The sequence below is a fragment of the Ascaphus truei genome, unplaced genomic scaffold (assembly GCF_040206685.1).
Source record: "Ascaphus truei isolate aAscTru1 unplaced genomic scaffold, aAscTru1.hap1 HAP1_SCAFFOLD_460, whole genome shotgun sequence".
Classification (NCBI taxonomy): domain Eukaryota; kingdom Metazoa; phylum Chordata; class Amphibia; order Anura; family Ascaphidae; genus Ascaphus; species Ascaphus truei.
The window spans coordinates 77,442-87,380 of record NW_027456791.1 but is presented as its reverse complement, the minus strand read 5'-3'; positions in this window follow the sequence as shown (position 1 = coordinate 87,380).

Genomic DNA, 9,939 nt, shown 5'->3' with positions numbered 1-9,939 from the left:
GAGAGAGAGGGGGGCACAGAGAGGGAGAGGGGAACAGAGAGAGAGAGAGGGGGCACAGAGAGAGAGGGGCACAGAGGGAGAGAGGGGCACAGAGAGAGAGAGGCGGCACAGAGAGAGAGGGGCACAGAGAGAGAGGGGGCACAGAGAGAGAGAGAGGGGCAGAGAGAGAGAGGGACAGAGAGAGAGAGAGGGACAGAGAGAGAGAGGGACAGAGAGAGAGAGAGAGGGGCAGAGAGAGAGAGGGGGGGCAGAGAGAGAGAGAGAGGCAGAGAGAAAGGCAGAGAGAGAGAGACAGACAGACAGAGGTGCAGAGAGAGAGAGGGGCAGAGAGAGGAAGACATGACGGGGCCCTGATTTTTTTTTTGCCCGGGGGCCTCACATGTCTAGCTACGCCACTGTTCAGAGTGGGTATTAAAGATCTAATATCATCGACATTTATATCATACAATACTTAGTAGAAGATTATCCCAATACTGCAGAGAGACGCTATAGTAGGTGCCACTCTACCTTTTGAAGGTCTGGGCTTAAAGGAGCAAGTCACGCTTTTATATTGGATTATTAAAAAAAATGTTTTACACAGTATTGAAGCAGGGAGTCTCCAGAGCTGAACCACATACATTTCAGCTCCAGGGATCCCATACTTCCAGAAATACTTAACTCCAAGGGGATGTCGGTATCTCTCTGCAGTTTTCTACAGTTAAAGCTCCCACATCATGTGGCCCAATAGGAAGCCACACTGGGTGACATCACGGCTTCCTATTGGTCCGCTGTAACGTTGCTGACTACAGGACAGGATACAGACCCGCAGGGCAGAGGTAGGGAGTAGTACACCAACCTTGGCCTGGGGTCAGAGGCCTGGGATGCAGGGGTAAGTCAGGTCCAGTTCCTTGGTCGAGGCAGGCGGCAGGCAAGGGGTAGTCAGGTCCAAACGAGATCCAAGCACAGACAGGCAAAACAGAGGCAAAGGCAGAGCTCAGACAGAACAAGGTACCAAGTAATTTGCACAAGCAAAGTCTAGTAACAACTGCCTGCTAATTAAAGGCCAGAGGCAGCTGCTGACAATGAGAACCAAAGAGAGGCTGATTTCCTGAGGGCAGGAATGCCAAGAAGCAAAATGACCACTGTAGCATCAGTGAGGGTGTGAGGTCATATCCTGTCAGCATCCATCTTGGATTTTTGGACAGATCCCTTATACCCGCAGGACATGGGAGCTTTGAGAAGAAGCCATAATGTGAACCAGTTGCGAGCCAGGCGGCTACCGGCACTCACTACGGAGGTAAGTATCTCTGGAAGTAGGGGGTCCCCAGAGATGAAATTAACAGGGTTCAGCTCCTGAAACCCCCTGCCTCAATCTAATGTAAAAGAAAAAAATGACATGAATTGCCACTTTAATAACAAGGGTTAGAACCCTCTTTGTAAGGAGTTGGACTTTGTTGAAGTCATAGTAAGAGGACCTTACAAATTCATTTGAAACTAATCCACGTAATGTAGGTCTATCAATTGTAAGTGTGGAATTGTTAATTGCCGTTTTTTCGTATATCCGCGTATCTTTCATGTCCTATCCTTCAATCTCGTCAATTTGGTTCATCAAACGCCAACATTGAAAAGAGGACATCAGTCTATTATATTATGTAGAGTCGGCGATGATAGCAGAGACAATGTACATGTCGTTACGTTGACGATTTATTTATCATCAAAACAAAGATGGATGTAACTTAAACCAAATCTCACAAGAGGAACTAACCCAAGCCATAAGCTCCCTTAAATTAACCAAGACCCCAGGGCCAGATGGCTTCTCCAATGTCTATTACAAGACGTTTGTGTCGACTCTCTCCCCCTACCTACTAGACATGTTCAACTCCTTTCTGGATGGTGAACCGATCCCAGGCACAATCTCGGCCGCCAACCCTGCCATCATCCACAAGGAAGGAAGGGACCCGCTACAATGCGGTAGTTACAGACCGATCTCCCTACTAAATACAGACCGTAAACTCTTCAGCAAGATCTTAGCAAACAGACAAAACCCGATTCTCCCCAGACTAATTCATGTTGATCAAGTGGGCTTTGTGTCAGGAAGACAGGCCTCTGACAACACCCGCAAAATTGTTGATATTATAGACCATGTGCATCTCAACAAACTCCAAGCCATGATACTAAGCCTAGATGCCGAGAAGGCATTTGACCGAATCAAATGGTCCTTCCTCGACCAAACAATGTTTAAATTCGGCTTTGCAGGCCCTTTTCTAGAGGGAGTTCGTGCCCTCTACCAAAACCCCACAGCATACCTTAAACTACCAGGCGGACAACTAAACCCAATCCCAATCAAAAATGGAACCAGGTAAGGTTGCCCCTTGTCCCCTCTACTATTCGCAATCACAATCGAATCCCTAGCGGCCCAAATCAGAGCCAAACAAAGTATAAAAGGTATCCCGATCACTGACACGGAATATAAAATCTCCCTCTTTGCGGATGACGTAATCTTGACCCTCGCCGACCCCCATATATCCCTTCCCAACCTTCAAAAATTACTAGATCAATTTAGCCAGGTTTCTGACTATAAGGTTAATATGGACAAATCGGAAGCGCTTAACCTCTCCCTTCCAGAACCTGTGTGGAGATTATTGCAGTCTAACTATAAATACAGATGGAACTCCTCCCACATAAAATATTTAGGAGTAAAGATAACCAATTCTTACAAATCACTTTACCAAACTAACTATCCCCCCCTATTCGACCAAATTAAAAAAGATTTGGACTCATGGAACAACCACCAAATCTCCTGGTTTGGTAGAATTGTTTCCACTAAAATGAATATCCTCCCCCGATTACTATATTTTTTCCAAACCCTCCCAGTTACGATACCACTATCGGAATTAAAAAACATACAGTCCCATATATTTTGATTCATTTGGAAACGACGTAAACCCAGGGTCCCGAGGTCGGTCATGCTATCCTCAAAGACGAGGAGGGGACTGGGCTCACCTGATGTGATCAGATATTATCAAGCAGCCCAACTACGCCAGGCGGTGGTCTGGAATAATCCCCCGGCTACTAACTGCTGGTTGGCGATAGAATCTTATCACGCATCCCCCACCCCCCTCCCAGTTATCCTATGGTCCCAAGTAAATAAAGAAAGGCAACCACGGAAATTTGAACTGGGAGCAATGAGATGCACATGGTCCATCTGGCTTAAAAACAAAGGGAAGTACGGCCTATCATCATCCCTCTCTCAACTCACCCCCATCTTCGGAAAGCCAGAATTCCCGCCTGGGTTCTCCCGTAAACAATTTGGTCAATTTCAGGCCCTAAATATTAGAATGGTTGCAGATCTGCTGAAGAAAGAGGAAATTCTGTCCTTCCTTGAGCTCCAAGATAAGTATCACTCGCATGACCGTCATCTATTTAAATTTCTACAAATTAAACATTTTCTTCGAGCTCTCTCCCAAAACTCTAAATTTCCCGCCCTGACCAAATTTGAATCTCTCTGCCTCAAAGACGAATACCAGAGAGGATTAATTTCCGAGATTTACAGGGGGATAGAGTCGACACTCCCCCCCCCCCCATGTCCCATACCTACATGCAAAAAGGGAATGCTGATCTTAACCTACAAATGGACATTGAGGACTGGGGATGTCTGGCAATCAGCTACCAAAACCTCGATTTGTACCATAGCAAAAGAAAATATCTATAAAATCCTATTCCAGTGGTACCTGGCAGACTTAGCCAAATCTTCCCCGGCACAGCAGACCTGTGCTGGAGGGGATGTGGTCAAAGGGGAGACATGGCCCACATTTGGTGGTCATGTTCGGAGATCCAGAGGTTCTGGACCAGAATTCAGAAACTTCTCCATGAAACCCTAGGACTGGAAGTCCCCTTGGACCCTCTGACCTATGTGCTGGGAAAATCAATAGAAGACCTCCCTTCACCACTATCCAGGTTGACCTCCTCTATCTTGACAGCCGCTAGGTGCTCAATCGCAGCGGCATGGAAACAAATAAAAGCACCCTCCAAAAGAACCGTTGTTAATAGAATAAACACGGTCATGAGCAGGGAAAGGCTCACAGCCATGCTAAAGCAGAAGATGCCTCAATTTTACAAAACCTGGGAACCATGGCCTGGCGTCGGGGGCCCACCTCTCCTACAGATCCTAGCCCTAAATTGAGACTCACCTGTCTGGATGGGAACGGAGATGCCCGAATTCTCACCTTCCATCAGTCCCCCCGCCACTCCTGTGCCTCCCCCTCCCCCCGCCCATTTCTCTTTATCTTTCCCACCTCTCCCCCTTCCTTTGTCTACCTTTCAACCTACCTGTAAAAGCAGAAAATGGTTTATTGGATCTGACTTGTACAACCCACAGTCATGTGCCTATGACTTCACTGTTAATTTTTTAATGTTACCACTTTCTGTATTTCTGCTACAAATCTCCAATAAAGGAAAAAGATTGGAGGAACATCCATCTTTTTTTTTTTTTTAACAAACAGGATAACTGTATCACTAGCACTGAACGTTTATAAATGTATACAAAAGTGAAAAATGTAAATAAAACATGGTTTATAAAAAAAAACTAAACTATCCAGATCATCCCACCTAGAGCCAGGTGGATGTGTTCATACATTTCAAATCCTCAATAGACCCTATTCTGACTCATGCACACTGTGGAAAGTGGTTGAGACAGGTAGTTAACTCACTATCCATAGATGCACACTGAGTCCTTCTTTTCTTTTGTTCTTTTATTGTAAAAGGCAACAACAACAAAAGGAGGGGAACTGGGGTAGGGGGCAAAAGTGAGGGAGAGGTAAATTATGATAATTTCTACCAGGAGACGGGATAACAGACTACTGCTGAAGGCTGCTGGTCTCAAAAGGAAGCATGCTTTCCTGTCCAAGCAGAAACAAGGACTGTGACGATAGTGAGGGTTTGGCCCGGGATTAACGGGGTTACTCCCCAAGGGCCCCCCTCTAACCTCGCCAGGGAGACAAGGGGTTAACTGGGCTGAGGCCCAGAACTGTGACTTAACCCTTGTTAAATAACATGAAAATGCTTATTCCCCTGTGTAAATGATGTTGTTGCTGGATCAGGGTCTGCATAACCCACCCACTGGGACTTAAGGGGTTAATCTTATATGCAGTGCTGAATAAACAGTTACCTGAAAACTGGTAATTTGGTAACTGAGTAAGCCAGGACCCTGAGCCTTGGGGTACAGCCTCCGGGTCACCCCCCAAGTACACACATATTAAAAATATAACGTTGTCATAAGAGAAACATATATTTTTGATAAAGTGACTTTTTGTAGTTTTTGAAATACACAGGCAGAATGCTAATGGTGTGCTAATGTACAGGCAGAATGCCTGTCTTTATAATACGTAAGGAACCAAATGGTGCCTCATATGAGTATTCACTGGAAGTGTATATCAACAGAGAGGTGTGATACATCGCCCTGATCAATAGGTAACTGACCTAATTGGTTATGCGAAAAGCAAAAGCCCACTTCAAAAGGTTTATTGACGTGGCCAGTAGGATGCTAAATAGGATATCCTGCTAGATTTGAGCCTGGCTTCCCAGGGGAATTGTTTATGCGGGAAGCAGGCAAAAGGAAGGGAAGGGTTTGTTATTCACACCTTCCAGCAAAAGGTATTCCCCAACAGGATATCAAAAGTGAGTAACTTTATTAAATATAAGAATACTATGAGATGTCCTTGGCTGAACCGGCTAAGAATTACATAAGTGTATTGGCGAGAGTAAGCCGATATTGGGAAGTCTAAACATTGAATATGTAACTGCTGCTAAATGCCAGATATTAATATCTCTATTAATGTTCATATTACAATGTAATGATGGGTCTCTCTACGAGCGTCAGGTGTCCCAGAATGCAGTAATATATCTCACCTGACTGTGTGTATAACGGAACGGAAGTTATGCAATGATTTGCAGTAAATATGACATTTTGGTTGAGTCTGAGGAACCCCTGGGGTGATGAGCAGGAAAGGCTAGAATTTACAAACCTGATCATCAAAGACTATTGGGCTAATTGCTTATGCTTGGCCCAACGGACAAAAGGAATTAACCAGAGGAAGTGGAACTTTTCACACGGACCACCTAGCTTCAAAAGCTTCAAAGAGGATTTTACTAGACGGCACGGGGCCGTAAACTGGGAAAGAGGAGGTTAAAATGATATATAAGTCAAAGGCACCCTTTTTTCCAGGTTGTTCATGTTCATGCTGTTCATGCAAAGTCTGCAGGCCTGCATGTCCTCAGGCCTGTTGTTCTATACCATCTTGATTGCTGAGAAGAAATGCCATGCAATGTCTTGGGCTGATTGCTGGATGAAACTGCCAGTTCAGATGGGACTGTTTTCATTATTTTCATCTTTTACGTAAGTGTCTATATTTTGCCTGTTATTGTATAATCTGTTGTGTTCACCTTTATCAAGGAATAAATCACTTTATTATATCTTAAGTCTCGTCCCAGTTCAAACCCAGGTATATATATATTTATATATAGTTTTGGTGTACAATTACAGCCTGTCGCAAGCTCTCGTGACAAGGACTAAACGAACTAACAGGGGATAACAAGGGAGGGAAGCCAAACCATAGGTTTGAGCAGAAGGGGGTTGCCAAGGCAACAGGCTGGGAGTAATGGGAAGGTTACATTTGTAACAAACTTAGACTGAATAGTGCTGGCAGCCTATGAGCATAGAAAATATACCAACTGGTTCCAGAACAGACCCCCTATACTTGGTTGAAGATCGTACCACACTCCTAGTACATTAAACATGGCATTTTAGGCTGGTAAATCAAACCTCTACTCTTACAACTACTGAGGCTTTTCTTCTTAGATCGGGTTCCCTGATGCACTCCCCCCAAATCTTGCACTAGCTCCATATGTTTACACGCTTGGCAGTAGCCATATGTTTAGCACATATAGGAATCAAAAGAGAAAAAAGAAAGCGCAAGAAACGCCCATAGCGTAATAGAATTTTTACTAAAACATTAATACAAACGTGGTATTAAACTCACAAGGTGTCGAGATTTAAACAGCTTTTACACTTTTGGGGGGCTAGTGTGGTGTCCACAAGTTTTCCTAGTGGGGTCCGTGACAAATTCCACGCTGACCGAACTGCGCTTGGTCCGTGTTTTTGCCTCTGGGACGTAATTGGCGGTGAGCAAAAGGGGGAGGGAGAGAACAATACTCCTACACAAAGTCCAACGCATTTCGTGATTACACACACTTCATCAGGGATATCATTTTGTATTTTGGTTATTACCAATATGGTTATTTTAATTTCTTTACTGGATTCACACATATTTTCACAGGAGATTTATTATCTCTAAAATTATTATATTGTATTTCTTGCTCAAATCGGCACCATATTCACTCAGAAGTCGTATAAATGTATTGACAGAATTTCTTGAATACCCACTCTGCTTAAACCTCTGTCAGGATCGCGCCTCCGCCGTCTGCGCTCCCCCGCTTACCGGCAGCTACTGACCTCCAGGGTAGTCCGCACGGCCGCATTCTCTGCTCCTCCTCCGGTTCTCATCCTCCCGGCACGCTGCCCCCACCTCCTGGAGACACGCGGCGCGTCACAACCCCATTGCGCATGCGCGCACGGCACGCATGCGCACGCCTTAAAGGGACAAACCCCTACAATAATGCCTGTATTGATCTCAGGTGTGCTCTACCTAAGCTACACCCTGCCTCAGCCTATCACCGGTCTACTTACATCTGAGCCACTCCTCCCATCTCTCCCTGATTGCTGCTTCCTTGTATTTAATCTCACTCTGCCCTCTAGTCATTGCTGAGCATAGACCTTTCTATGCACCATGCTCACTTGCAGCCTGAGTACCTGTCTACGTTATTCTGAATACCTGTTGTGACCCTGCTTGTACCTGACCTGTCTCTTCTTGTTCCCCTGAACCAAGGCTAACGTTAGGCTTGGCTAACGGACTTCTACGCTCTCCAATCCTCGACTACGGTTTACGGATCTCGGCCATTCTACGCTCTCCAATCCCGGACGATAGGCAAGTACCCGCTACCCTCTCCACTCTCCTATCCTGACCCGGCTACGTTTATGACCCTGCAATCCGGACCCACCCCCGTGGCTTAGGGCGGTGGTTATATATATTCCCCATCTCAGCCCCGCGGTTCAGTCCAGGTTGCAGTGAGCATCCGTGACAACCTCACAGCCATTTTACAGGCTTGTATCTGTCAGGGTCCGCCATTGCAACTGTTCTCTTTTGGCACCAACCCATTTCTGAACTTCTTGCCCCTACTAAGATGGCCGACATCAAGTTATTTCACCCTCACCTGAGATGACCAAAGTGCCTTCATTCCACCCTCAACCTGAATGGAGGTTGTAATCGGCTACCCCTGTTGCTGGCCTTTATGAGGAAGTCATTTCCATTCAGCCCGTGCCTGAGCTTGGTATTTTATCCCTTGTGCTCCTGGAACCCATCTGATATTCTGATATCCTGATATGCTTTGCCTTTGTTGAACCTCTGCCTATACTTGAACCCTTTTGGCCTCTCTCCTGCCCTGACCTTGGAACCATAACCCCAAATACGCTGCTGTACCCTTGCCTTAACCTTGGAACCGTGATCCTGAATATTCTGCTGCACCTTGGTTTGTGGCCTGGATTTTCTCCTCTATCAGAACTCAGTCCCATGCCTGTGGTCAGTTCACATATCCTGCCTCAGCTCTGAAGGCTGGCCTCCTGGTTGGAGACAAGCACCATCACTGTATCTCAAAAGAGTCTGCTGCTGTACTATTTCTCTGTAGGCATAAGAATTGGCCTACAGGGATACCTCTGATTAAACTGTGTGTTGGCTATTGGCTCCGAGCATGCTGTGCGTAGAAGTGGACTTCCTGTAAGAGTTAGTTATAATGGTGCCTCCTTATTTCTAAATTCCAAAGATCAAGAATACTACCTCCTCAGTACTCCAATTGCATGTTGATTTTAAATTCAAATATTTGTTTAAGTCTACTCACAAAATTGGTGAATTCCTCTGGTGTGCCCTCCCAAATTAATACACGGTCGTCAAAGCCACACTGGCTGGAAACCCATCCATTGCCACCCAATACAACACCTGCTGCTCCCACCAGCCAAGGGGGAGGTAGCACTTATACGTTGGGGTACATGTGCCATATATAGATAATCTCTGTATCGCTAAATAACATTTTTGATGAAACACAAAATAATTATTGGAAAGGACAAAGTCCAGTAAAGTTAAGACAAGTCATTGTTATTTTTATATCAGTAGCTCCTTGTATTCAAGAAATAGTTAACTACTCTTAGACCTATCTGATCAGGGATGGATGAATCCTCCACCTCCAAAATGTATCAATAGAGCAAACATGCAAAAATCCCCATTGACCCAAATGAGGAATGTCGGCTCAAATGGCCTCTTTGGAGCATATAGAACTTACCGCTTAGGCCTAAATTCACAAAAGGTCAATAATTATCAGTGTTTAACACCAATTTTAGTTATCACCCAATTTGACCAAAATGCCTCCTTGTATGGTCCACAAATGGCTCGATCTTCTGCTTCGGCACATGTAGAACCAGCTTCCTAGTCTCTTACTACTCCATGCGGAATCTGATACATCTCATTCTACCATAGCCTTTGTGTATCTTCTTCCTAAACATTTCTTATTGCCCCAGATATACCCAAGTCGGTATCTGACGAAGGGATTACACCCCATAACGTTATGCCAGTCTGCACCACAAGGGTAGGTTGCAACACTGCGTCTAATTTTTGTCCATTGTTCATTGAGATTTGCCTTGTGGCTTTAATATTTCTGTATATTGTATAGTTTTTGTATTCTTTTTCAACATATCATTGCATTTCATTCTTATTGGTGTGCAGTGCCTTCTTTCCTTTGGTTCTAGTATCTTCATTAGGGGGCTCAGGACTTTTCCATCTTAGACACTTGCACCCA